Source organism: Silene latifolia, chromosome 7 (assembly GCF_048544455.1).
Source record: "Silene latifolia isolate original U9 population chromosome 7, ASM4854445v1, whole genome shotgun sequence".
In the NCBI taxonomy this organism is placed as follows: domain Eukaryota; kingdom Viridiplantae; phylum Streptophyta; class Magnoliopsida; order Caryophyllales; family Caryophyllaceae; genus Silene; species Silene latifolia.
This window is the reverse complement of record NC_133532.1, coordinates 58,986,318-59,000,098: the sequence shown is the minus strand read 5'-3', so window position 1 is coordinate 59,000,098 and position 13,781 is coordinate 58,986,318. Positions and strand designations below refer to the sequence as shown.

Sequence of the window (13,781 nt, the reverse complement as noted above, 5' to 3'; positions counted from 1 at the left end):
ATCGGTTAAGTAGTCGTCACATCTAACCAATCCACTAAACTCAACCCACGCAAATGAATTCTTTCACAAATTATGGCAAGATTGCCATTTCCAAAAATCATTCATTTCATTTCAAGATCAATTGCCGATTACTAACCCTTTATTTGAAACAAAATATACATTCTTTTCTTTTTGCTTTTTTTTTTCATTTCATTTTTCTCTTTTTCTATTTATTTTTCTTTTCTTCTTTTTCTTATAACCTCTTAATAATGCAAAAATTGGCTAACCATCAAGCTTCATTTCACTTTTATAATATTTCGGACCGTTCACCTCAACAAAAATCATATTTCCTTCCCAATTATACTCCTTAAAATAACTACAAAGACGAACTACTCAACAAAGGTGAGATATTTATGGAATGTACTTATTTTATTGGCAAATGAATTGACAAGGTTTAGGCACAAATTGGGTAACGAAAAGGGAGAAATGATCAAATGGGTGAAAAATAAGCTTATTTAGCTATGAGAGGCTACTTTATTTGAACAAAATCGTCTCAATATGCACATCAACACTTCTACGGAATCGAGGAACGAGCACCATACTTATGCGTTTTGACATGACACACCACGCAAGGAGAACAACTCACAAATATCTAACGGGACCGGTTTGATGGACCGGCCATATGGAGGCTCTATCCTCACATTTGAGTATCTATGTCGGTCCTAGGTCAAGTCTCGGGTCCAATACGGTCTCACATGGTGGTCGCAACTCGGTTGTTAAGCTAGACTTCCGGGTTTTTGCAAGCAAAAACCCTAACATGTGTCATCAAAAGGCACGAGCTATCAAGAGGGAAATGACTCGGGCAAGACAAATTATCATCATTGGCAACATATGCCCTCCACATTTAGACTCTATATGCAAAAATTTACAAACAAGATGCAACGTGTATGAAATGCAACTAAACATATGAACAAGCTACGTGAATGCAAGAGTGAACACATATATACATTTTTAGTCTAAATGCACACAAGTTCTAGTCCTAACAATACATCAACAACACAACCATATCCAAAACGGTTCCCAAAGGGAACACCCACATCACATATCCCGTCCTCCTCCATGCTTATATACAAAAACAAAAGGAAAGATAAAGGAGAAAGGATTGGAAGAATTTTACCAAATGTCTTCTCCGATGCTCGCATGTGTTGTCAATAAAAAAGGTTAGGACAAATGCAAAATATATAATATAAACAATGCAATTTTATTTATTTTTTTTTCGAAAATTTTCAATTTTTAGTCATTTTTGAAATTTTCTTAAATGAACAAGCGAATATATACAAATATAAACAATATGCACAAAGTGGATATTTCCCAAATCTCCCCACACTTGAGATGCACATCGTCCTCGATGGGACAAAGTATAGGGAGAGAATAGGAAGAATAATTAAAGAACATATTTTTGTGTTTTTCAAATTTTTCAAAATTAAAGACATGTTTTTGTATTTTTGAAATATTCATTTTTTGGAATTTTTGATTTTGTGAAAGGAAAGTGCAATAAAAATAAAAACATGTTTTTGAAATTTTTCAATTTTTTTCAAATTTTTATGGTTTTTATATAAGAAATTAAAATGCAAGTAAGTATAAGTAAGTAAGGGAAGAGAATAAATACAATTTAGTGGTTCTTGAGGGACTCCACCAAACCTCTCATGCAAAATTGTCTTGCTTGAATCTCCAAGTAGCATGATCCATGTCACTCAAGGCATGGAGAAGACGGTCAAAGGCTCTAGCAAAACCCTCAACTAGACACAAGTAGGTCCAAGCTATAGCAAACCGCACCCGACCTCTCTTCCAACGCTTCCTCCTATTCTTTCTCTTGCTCCTCTCGGTGTTGTTTCTAGGATCCTCTTGGTGTATAGGATCCTCCATTTCAATGTAGGGGCTAGAAGGAGAGACGGACGGAATCTCGTAAACCTCATAGAATGAGGAAGCATCCTCATGGTCATCAAGACAAGGAGAGTGATGAAGAATAAGAGGTGGAGGAGTCAACATCTCAACATTGAGGTTTATAATATCATCATTTTTATCCAAATTCTCTTGACTCTTCAATTAAACCGATTCACTACCAAAGATGAGAGCTTCAATTTCATCCAAGCTAGAGTCAAAACTACAAGGGTCGTAGTTTTTCTCATGGCTCCTCAACTCTCCCAAGATGGCAAGTTCGAATTCATCAACCTCAATTTCCCAACTTTTTCCTTCTTCCCCACACTTGTCGTTGACAATCACTTCCTCTTCAAAGATTTCGGTAGGTGGTATTGGGGGGTCTTCCTCATCATCATAGACATCCCAATTAGGGGCACCAATCTCTTCATAACTTCCCTCCCCACACTTATCATTTTACAAGGATTCTTCTTAAGTGTCCCATATGGGAGGGCCAAGTTCATCTTCCTCAATTTGCTCACTCACTAACTCCATTGATCCTCCTAATTCCTTCCCGCTTCTCAAGGTAATTTAGTGGACTTGTTGATGCTCTTGAATTGGCAAAGAATGTGGACTTCTTTGAATGTTAGAAGTCCATTGGTTGGTCATGCAAGAGTCAAGTGTCCTTTGGTGTGCTTGGACACGTAAGAGTTCGGTCTACAAACTCTTGAATTGATTGTCAACCTTGGCATCCATTTCCCTTAACAATTCCTCAAGAGAAGAGGTGGGGTTGGGTGGTTCTATGCATTGTTGTTGATTTTGTGGAGGTTGGTAAGGATTTTGTTGTTGATGGGGATGGTGAGGTTGTTGGTCTTGTAACAAGGTTTTTGTGGGTATGGGTCTTGTTGTGAAAAGGATGAGCAAGTGCTATAAGAATGCCCAATACCGCTACAATTCTCACAAGTAGGAGCATAATGTTGATAGTTTCTTGGAGGAGAACTTGGTTGAGAGTAGGTCCTTGGTGGTGACCTAGGCTCTTGAACATAGTAGACCATGGGGTGATTTGGTCCTTCTTCATGATAAGCATTTTCATGCTTCCTCTCCACCATAAAGCTATCAAATTTCTTTGACAATTCATCCAACTTGGCCTTGTATTCCAATTCTAGCTTTGAAGGCATTTCACTCTTGTATTCACTTTCTCTTATATTGTCACCTTCTCTACCTCCATAGCTAGTTTCCATCTCGAAAATGTTTTGAATCAACTCCGTGATTTCGGCATTTTTCATCTTGTCAAAGTTACCACCGAAGGCCGCCACAATCATATCCCTAAACCTTTGCTCAAGGGTTTTGAAAAAGATTTGAGTTGTCATCCATTTGGGGATTCCATGATGTGGGAAAGAGGTAAGAAGGTCTCTAAATCTTTCCCATGCTTCACTCAATGTTTCACGATGCTTTTGTTTGAAGGTTTGAATTTCATGTCTTATTCTAGCGATTTTTGAAGGAGGGTAAAATATGTTGATAAAAGCTCTTGACAAGCTTTCCCAAGTATTGAAAGTACCCGGTTCATGTGAATTTAACCATTTTCTAGCATTATCCTTCAATGAAAGAGGAAAGAGCATAAGAAGAATTTTATCTTCCATGATACCCTCATATTTGATCATATCCGCTTTTTCCTTAAATAAGACAAGATGTTCATGAGCATCTTCACTCTTCAAGCCATGGAAAATATCGTGTTGAATAAAAGAGATTGTATGATGACGGAGCACAAAAGAATTAGGAGCAAGAACTCCATAATTGATTGCCGAGTAAGACCGATTAGGATCCGGTCTATGGTAGTAACCCATTGGTTGGTCCGTCATCTCTTTATCAACAAAGTTGGTTCTTGGTGTATTTGGTGGGCTAGGTGAGTTTGAATGTTGTGAATGGGTGGGTGAGTGATTTGGAGGGTATTTTGGTGAATGGTTTGGTTGAGAATTGGTGGTGGATATGGATGTATTTGTAGTTGGTTTGGTGAAGGTGGAGATCTCCTTAGAGTCGATAGTGCTAACCATATTCTTACCCGGAAAGACTTCTCAATCTCTCGATCAAGATGGACAAGAGAGCCGGTATTACACCTATACAAACACTCAAAAAGAGATCAAATGTGTAATACCCGTTCTTTTAGGGACCCGTTGACCAATGTTGACCGACCTTTGGGGCAGGTGTTAGTCTTTAGGAATGCGTGCCAGAGATGTCTTGTGTCTTGATAGACTTTGGGGATGAGTGGTACTCGATAGAGTAGAGGCTACTCGATCGAGTAGCTTGGGTACTCGATCGAGTAGGGGCCACTCGATCGAGTAGGTTGATTACTCGATCGAGTAGAGTCTTGTAATATTTCAAAAAAAAATGAAAAATGTATATAAAAAAAAAAAAAAAAAATAATAATAATAATAATAATAATAATAATAATAATACTCCCTCCAATTTGCTATTTTTTTCCCCTTTGATATGGGCACAAGGATTAAGGGTAAGAGTATATATTATTAATTAACCCTTATGATATTTTTTTTATATTATCCACTAATACGAAAATATAGTTAATATCGAAAAGACGGGTACATAAGATAACAAGACGGAACTATGATTTGGCACTAAAAGCAACATGCCTTATGGCATGTAGTTTGAAAGCTTTGCATGCCATGTATTTTGTACTAAGTTACGTGGAATTCAGTAGGAAAATGTTATCCAAATAGAATTCTCCAAGGCTAAGTTTCCACTTACTATAAATAGGAAGCTTTGCATTACTATTTTGATAACATTTTACGAGTTTATATATCATCTTACTCGAATACGTATACCAATAAGAAAGCGATAAGTGGGTTATAAAATTTCATTTATACCACTAATTCTCTCTAAAAATAAGGTATGATTTCGGAACCCTTCGTCGATATAAGTAATTTTTTATATTTGAAATAAGATAGTAGAAATAGCATGTTATATTAGTTGTATTGTTAATTTCATCTTATAATCGTTATACTGCCCACATGTTATATTATTTACCGTCTTATAAAGTTATAAGGGTACTATCGTTATAATGCATCACTGGCCAATTATAGCATTCGGGATAAGATTATTGAAATGAGACGACATTATTTTGTCCTGTGTACGTGGAAGAAGGGGAGGGGGGAGTATGACCCCTTATAAACAAAGAGGGGAGGGGAAAGTATGGCCCCCTATGAACGTTAATTATGTTATCCGGCAAAGGCCGAGATGGGTCTCAGATCCGGATTTCTTATACTATGTACACAAAAATGGACTTAGGCTGGAGGAGTCTTGACTCCGTAATAAGTCTCTTTTCAGTAATAGTAGGCCGATATGATTATGATAAGTGAAGGATTTATGTCATTTTTTTAAGTATTCTCTTTGTTCCATAATATGTATTCTTGAGAGACCCATATGAGAAGAATAAAAATAATACTAAATAAAATAATGGAACGTAAGGCCATTATAGGGAACCGGAGTCATACTCAGCCTGTGGTTGGCTGATCCGTTACTTTCATATTTCTTTTCAGGTTGTTGTGCTAAGGAAATGCGGGAGTAAGAATGTGGGAAGGAACTGATACTGTATTACAAATAATGTGTAATAAGATAGACTTGTATAATATAATCCTTCAAGTGTTAAGTTAATAATTAAGATTATAGCCTTGTATTTCCTGTAGAGGAAATACGGCGGTAGCGCCTTGGTCAATTTTTATGTTTTCCTTTTTATTTCTGTAAACGTTGTTAATAAATAAAAAGGTTACTTTTGTACTCCTTGTTTTATCTTAAAATGCCAGGGCGTTACACGTCTTTACAGCGGGGATTTATAATCGTGTTTTGATAAAACCGCAAATCATTTCCGCCTCCTTCCTTCAAACCTAGATGTTGCCTTCCTCCTTTCCCTTCACCATAATTCCTTCCATGGGAGCTTTTGAGGATGCTAGTGCTTTGGGGATAGATTGCTTGAGTCAGGTAGCAGTCTTAACGCCGATATGCGATGCGTAGGTATGTCATCATCATTATCTTTGTCTTTGTTGTTCCTTGTAGGATTGTGGTGGTAGTAATAGGTTTTTGTACTGTTGGTATAAGGGTTTTGCTTGCTTAGTTGATGTCATGTGGTTGAACAAGGAATCGCTGCGGTTGGCTACAGGTAGGTTCACCTACTCAGTTTCTGTTGGTTGTCTAGTGTGTCGGTTGCTATATTGAGTGTAGTGTCGGTGTGGTTGTTTGATTTTGGTAATCGGTCGGTGTTGCGTTGTTTCATTTGTTGTTGTTGTTGTTGTGATGCAGTTGATTGTGACTGATTGTCTATGGTTCTCGAGGTGCGTCCTCGGCTGAGTGGAGTCACTTGCGGGAGTGGCTTCACGCCCTAGTTTCGCCCTCCGTGGAACCCGCCACGGGAAGGGATGTGCACATTAATGGGACAGGGTTATCGCTCGGTATGATGAGCGGGGCTTAGGTGGGTACGGCTGCGGTCCCCCACTGGCAGGGCTGGTCCAGTGGATAGTCGGTGACGATGATTGGCTGGAGTGGTTATGGTTTGTGTGTATGCTTGGTTGTGTTTGTAGTATGTTGATAGTTGTTGTTGTGTCTTGCCTCAGTTGCTGACCTTGTGTAGTTGTTTCTTGTTTGTTTCTGTTGTGTCTGCTGTGATCCCTTATGGTGAGCAGTCAGTCTTAGCAGGTGATGTATTGGATGGTAGCTGGAGTCTTGGCGGGATGAGTCTTCACGAGTCATGACAGGAGTAGTCTTCATAGTGTTTGATGAGTTGTATCGGTTGTATCAGTAGTTTGGTTTAAATCACTTGTAAAGTTAATATTAATGTTCTTTTATCGACTTTTGATGATTACTTTCCCCGGGCAACCGAGATGGTAATGCCTTTATATGGTAGGGGAGGTCTTGTTAAGGCTCCTTGGTATATTGGGGTGTTACAAAGTGGTATCAGAGCCAGGTTTTGGAACCTGTAACAAATGAGCCTAATGAACGTAGTGAGTCTAATAAAATCAACCTGGTGTATGTGTATTGGGAGCCCCAGCTGATGCTAGGTTTTGGGTGAGTAGGCGCCCTCATTTCAAAATCATGGCCCCATTACGCTAAAGCCAGTCACCGGTTTTGGGGATATCGAGTCGGGAATTATGTGCCTAGTGTGTATAGTGGTTATGTTAGGGATGTTTGTGATGGAGTCTTTATGGATGCTAGTATGCATAATTGTGATTAGAACTATGAGAATCTATAGTCGAGTAGTAATGGAAGTGGTGATAAGTTTATAATACGTGACGATGTGTATGATGTGTTATTGGCAGTTGGTATTAGTACTTGATATGAAAGGAATTGTGAGTATGGTATGTGATAATGATGGTAATTAGTAAGTTTTGAATTAGTTGTAGCAGTTGTCAAAATAGTATTTGGTAAAGATGATAGATGAATGGTTGAATGATTCCGCAATGTGGTGTAATTAAGCTGAGTAAGCTACTTGATAATTGTTGTGACATGGTTAGACTATTAGTAAGCTTGGATGATAAAGAATGGTTAAACGTTAGATGTATGTTTAGAGTGACATGATTAGGAGTTATTTTGTTGGAGTCACGATTGTATGATCATAAGTGGAAGAAACGTGTTGAATGTATACATGAGAAAGCTAATAGTGTAGTCAGTTGGTTGCGTAATGTTGTCATGGAATGAAGTTAAACGTGTTGCACCAAGTGATAGGTTTGTTAAATTGATACGTTGCATTTGTGTGATAATAATTTGTCGTGAATGAGTATAATAATCTGTGACGATTTCCGAATTTATTTTGGAATCGACACGCGTTGCTGTTTTGCAGGAATCTTTAGTTAAGCCCATAATTTCTAGTAGTGTACCTAGTCTTACTTGACCGAGTAAGAGTGCCTACTAGACCGAGTAGACCTCATTCGATCTAGTTGGGAGGCTATTATGTCGAAAAGTTGGAAATACCTGCGAAAACTCGACCGAGTAGCTCCAAGTCGATCGAGTGGAGGCCACTCGATCGAGTAACCTACTTACTCGATCGAGTAAGTTGCTACAGTGCCGCTGAAACACGAGGTCTTATACCCTTTTCCCCTAATTCTTTCTTTCTTATTCTTTCACTCATCAAAACCCTAATTCTATCTCTCTCTCTCTCTCTCTCTCAAAGTACTCTTATTTTTTGGTGATTTGTGCTTGAATCTTGGTGATTTCTTTGCTTAATTTATTCTATTTTCTTGCCAATCAATCAAGGTATGAATGTTTATCTTATTTTGATGTTTTTGATTAATTAGAAGCATGTAGGATGTTGGAAATTGCTAGAAAATCGACTTATATAGGCCAAAACATGTTTATAATTGATGTAATATGATATAATTGCTTCAATTTGTTGATTATTGACATTAGTTAAGCATAAATCAAATTAAAAAGAGGGGGGGGGTTCTATGGACCGAAATTTTAGGGTTTGATGAAATTGAATTGATTTTTAATTATCTATTGCATATAAAAGGATAAAAATTGAGTAATGTATGTTGTATGTATCATGTATGGAGTTGATTTTTGTGATTTCACCCCAAAAGTTGTCTTAAAACTCCCTCTTAAAAGTGCCCCAAACTGGAATTCGTCTCATGTATTTGTGAACTTGGGTGATATATGAATATGTTTTGAAGGTTTGAGTCCTAAAAGTAGTAGTGGGTAAGTTAATTCATGCTAAATATGTCAAAAATTTTACAGCTGTAGAGACCGTCTGATTTATCAGAATTGGAAATTTTACTTATAATTTTGGAATTTGTTGGCGATAGTGTGTATTTAGATGATTCTTTTATGATCAAATATGTATGCTTTGTACGTTTTAGTGTATATGTGGTAGTATATGTAAATTGTATGCTGAAACAGATGCCGAGACTGAACCTAGGAACCAGACAGAGTATGAGAGGTAGGGATTCCGAGCCTGAAGTCGGGGAGGAAAGTGGACCGGTGGTACCTGTTGTACCTGAATACCCGTCCGTGGTATTTGTGGATTTTAACCAAAGAAAGAATTTTGTGGCCTTACAGTCCCGTAAGATGAGACCGACCCGTTGTGTTGACACGACCCTCTTAGATGATCTGGGTATTGAGACTGACGTCCGACACATCTTTGAGACCTTGGGGTTCACCGGACTATACCGCCTACGAAAGCATTCGTATGCCTTTCTGACCCTTGAGTTCATGAGTTCGTTTAAGTACGAGCCGGTGGAACAAACTGTGGAGTTCCGCCTCATGAATACCAGCTTTGTCTTGACCATGGACATGTTTGCTTCTCACCTTGGCTTGGCTAAGCCTGACAAGGGAGCCCTTCGTGACATACCGACCGAGTGTGGGGTTAGCAGTCTTATGCCTTGTATCACCGGGAAATCAGCTCCCACTGCTAGTAACATATTGATCAATGACGTGCAACATTTCACTTTGAAAATCTTTCTTCGTGCCTTGTCGTGCCTCCTCTACGAGAGATCTGATATGAGTAAGTTGAACTCGCATGAGTTGATGCTTCTGATGGCATACCTTAACCCGGAGCGGACTGAGAGAGTGACCTTCAGTGCTCCCGCTATAGTGTGTGCCAGTCTGGCTTTGATGGCCTCCTCTGGTACTAGGATCCTGAGTTGTGGTGCTATTGCCACACGTTTAGCTGAGAAGCTAACTTCCTTCGAGGCTTCCTCAGAGTACACCCCTCTAGCCACCCCGGTACCTACCATGGATAGAGCTTACTTCCTCGACCTGAAATGGTTGAGAACTTTGGAGGACGGTAGTTTAGCATGGAGGGTGTGGGGCATGAGTTGGATGAAGATACCAGCTCCTGATCACCTCCCACCGGCAGAGCCCTTACCCGAGGCAGTTGTAGCTGCTGATTTTGATGAGGAGGAGGATGAGGCGCGTCCTGCGAGGCAGACGTACTTCATCAACCCGGAGATCCTCCGAGTCATTCCTGGGTCGAGGAAGGGGGAGAACGTGAGAGCTGAGGAGGATCGACCCAGGATAGGGAGAGGGCCGCGCCGAGTAAGAGAGAGGATGGCTGAGACGCAGCCACAGCCGGCAGCACCACCACAGTACCCGTTTCCTAGCTACCCTTTTCTGGACACCCCGGAGACGCGTGAGAGCTACCTGACCGAGAGAGTGTCCTCTACCTTGACGCTCTGGAACATGCATGAGATGGCGTATACTCAGGGCATTGGGACCTCGGGACCGCATCCGGTTTGGTGGACGGGAGTCGGGGACTTCAGCGGGGTTTTCCAATCTTACGGGGTGGATATGTCCACATGGGGAGCACCTCAGTCATACCCTTACGGCAGCTTGACCCCTTGGTAAGTGAGGCCAGAGACTGGAGCCGGTGGTGACGCAGGTGTTGGTACGTCAGGAGCAGGCACCTCGGGTGGTGGCGGATATGAGTATGAAGTCATGGATGAGCAGCAGCAACAGGAGTGATACTCCTTTTCTTTCGTTATGATTGTCGTTTGTGTTGGATGTTAGTTGTTTTGATTCGTACTTTTCGTAGTTGGTTTGTATTGGTGGCCATAAGGCCGTACTCGTTTTTTTTTAGAACTTATTCTACAGGATTTGCGGTCGGATTATCATTGCGACTTGTGGAGGTGTGACTATATATATATATATCATGTTTGGAAATTTTGAGTAGTCTTTGACCTGAAGCTACTCGATCGAGTAGGGCCAGTTCGATCGAATGCCTAACCCACTCGATCGAGTATCACTGTTACAGGAACTTTTCGAAAAAATAAATTGTTCAAATGCTTTTGTTTTGAATATTTCTATACTAGATTTGGTCGTTGATGGTTAGTAACATGTTTTGGTCTCTTTGCTAGACATGTTTTGGGTTGTGCTTGAATTTTAAGTAAAATTTGTGCGATATAGGTGTGACAGGACAATAACCATGTTGTTACGAGAACTTGACATGCAAGTAATGTTAATTAAACTCATATTTTTTTTTGTGTATACATATCGTTATCTTGTGAGTAGCAGTTATGTGGTGTCAGATATCATGGAGGGACAAGAATTTTGAGCAATTCATGAAGTTGTAGTAGGATTTGTGTTACCTTTTTGTCTATATGTGCGTCCATCTGTCAGGGTTAATCGAGTAATGTGTTGATAATGTTCTAACTACTTCAGTGGGGCTGTTGGTTATCAAGTGGTAGAGATGTTGCTAGTTTGTCACAAGAGATATAAATATATGTGTCCGTGAAGTAGGATGTGATTTCAATAGTTTACGTTTGTAAGGGTGGTGGGCACGTAATGTCCGTTAGTAAAGTGGCGTGTGTATATAATTTTATATTAGTCGTGATTAATAAGAAATGTCGATAAGATGCTATGGGTGTCGGGTTAAGGGACTGGAAGTCGTTTGATGGTAAACTTCGGGGACGAAGTTCCTTTTTAGAGGGGAAGAGTAATGTCGCAAAAGGAAAATGCTGCAATTATAGCAATTTTGCAGTACGTTTGTGATGTTTTATAATATTTCTGTTATATTTAAAATATGAGTTTATAATTGTTTTAATAGTTTTATTGTGGGAATTGTATAATTGGACGAGAATGAATAATTGTCGGTAGTTGTCAAACAAGATGACATGTCGTTATACCTTATTTTCAGTAATCATTCGTATGTTATCATACTGATAAGTGCATATTTTATATACTTTCATCCCCTATATTAGCTCCATTTTATTTGTCATTTAGCACTTATCTTGGTGTTTTGAGCTAATATTTGTTATTCTAGTGCATTTGTTTGTCTCCACATGTTTTGTAGGATACTTAAGCTTTTTGGAGCTAAAATACTACAAGATGAGCTACTAGAGTGCAATGGCTAAGCAAGACCAAATATTGGGCTAACATGGAGTGTTTGCATGGGTTTTTCATGAAGAAGTTGATGGACTAATGTGTGCAATACAATTGTTGTCAACAAACCAAAGTCAAGCCCAACTTCAAGTCCAAGTCAAGGTGGAAAATATAGGATTCCAAGCTACCTAGGATGCCAAGAATTAAGGTCTTAACTGGGTGATTAATTGCACAATTAATCACCAACATAGGATTCTCCAAGCAATTAAGAAGAGAATTAAGGCAAAGGAGCTGGAAACACACGACCCCGATCGGGGTTGCATGCCTCTTGGCTTTTACGTTATGCTCTCCTCTCCTATAAATAGGAGAGGTGTTCCAAAGCTTTAGGCATCCAATTTTCACGTCCAAGTTTAGTTTACAATAGCCTTAAGCATTATATTTCTCTCAATAGTTTTCATATTAGTTTACAAATTAGTTAATCTTGTAGTTCTTCAAACATTTGATCCTAAGTTATTTCAAGCTTTTGGTTATACATTGTTCTTCCATACAAGTTCTCTACTTTTAAGGTATTTCTACTTATAGTTTATATCTCTACATTTCCATTTCAATTTATACATAGTTTATAATTAAATAATTTGTTTAGATTACTTTAGTTTAATTCTTCCACATGTTAAATCAATTAGTTTATATAAATCATACAATTATGTTCACCACTTCTCTTAATTTAGTTTGCAATTTACATTTTAGTATGAGTAGCTAAATTTCCTAGTCTAAGGGCTAGGGGAGCCATGCATAAATCAAGTATATAACATGATAAAATAGATTCATAATAATATTGATCATATTGCTTCTATCACATGCTTGTGCCACAACGTTTAATCTTTGTTTAGGGCCCTATTCAATTGATTAAGTTTGTTTATTCGTTCTATAAGTCGAGAGGCACGGAATTGAATTAGACTAAGCATGTATAGTAGGACGACCTAGTCATGGACGAGAGTTTCTCTAGGACCCGGTCTATGGTTGATGCTAATATCATAAGATGGGTATCTTTAAGCATAAGCAATTGACAATGTTATTAGTACCAAGTTTATCATGATTATATGCTTACCTTTGCATGCGTGACCCGAACCCCTTAGACTCTATTTTATTATATAATTTATATCATTATTGTTATTAATCACCAAACAATCAAACCAACCCAAATCGTAATCGACCTTGATAAAAATCTACCCATAACAATTCACGACGCGATTCCCGTTTCCTTGTGTTCGACCCCTATTGCTACATTAACTTGTTGTTTAGAGAATTTTATCTTTGCATAGGTACGCGATAAGCCTATCAAATTTTGGCGCCGTTGCCGGGGAAACGGTCTTATTACATTTTGAATTGTCGATTTTTATCTTGTTTTATTTTGTCTTGAGGAACACTTGTTCCTTGAGACCGTTACTTATCATTTTCCTAGAAATTGTTGTCTTATGCCCAGGTCCTCTCGTAGTGGAGAATTGCTTTCACCGGATTTCGAGCCCGAGAAAACCTTTAGGAGAAGACGACGATTTTGGAAGGAAGTGAAAGAAGCCACTTCTCCCATACAAGTTGAAAGTGCTAGAAAGTCTTACTTAGACGATCTAGAGGTTCTTGAAGAGGAGGAGGTTTCAAGTTCATCATCTCCACCACCACCACCATCTACTACCAAAAAGATGGTGAAACTTTCCGATCACTCAAAGCCCACCGCGGCCATGCTACCGGCCGGAATCACAACCACTCAAATCACCGCGCCGGAATTCGAGATCAAACCGGCTTTCATTAGCCTTGTGGAGAGGAAGCAATTTGGAGGAAGTCCTTTGGAGGATCCCAAGTTACATGTGCAAAACTTTTGTGACTATTGCTCCATGATCCGTCAAACGGGCGTCACTCAAGCCCAAATAAGGGAAATACTTTTCCCTTTCTCTTTGAAGGACAAGGCCAAGCTTTGGATCAATAGCCTTGACCGCACCACCTTGGGAATCACCAATTGGGAGACATTGGCTCTTGCTTTTTACCAAAAGTTTTTTCCACCGGAGAAAACTCAA

The 13,781-nt window shown here is 39.1% G+C and overlaps 1 non-coding gene across 1 annotated transcript; it reads left to right on the top strand.

Moving 5' to 3' along the window:
• Positions 1 to 3,276: 3,276 nt before the first annotated feature.
• LOC141593826 (small nucleolar RNA R71) lies at positions 3,277 to 3,383 on the top strand. The gene has a single exon (XR_012521887.1). It is a non-coding gene; the product is annotated as a small nucleolar RNA R71 (small nucleolar RNA).
• Positions 3,384 to 13,781: the final 10,398 nt, after the last annotated feature.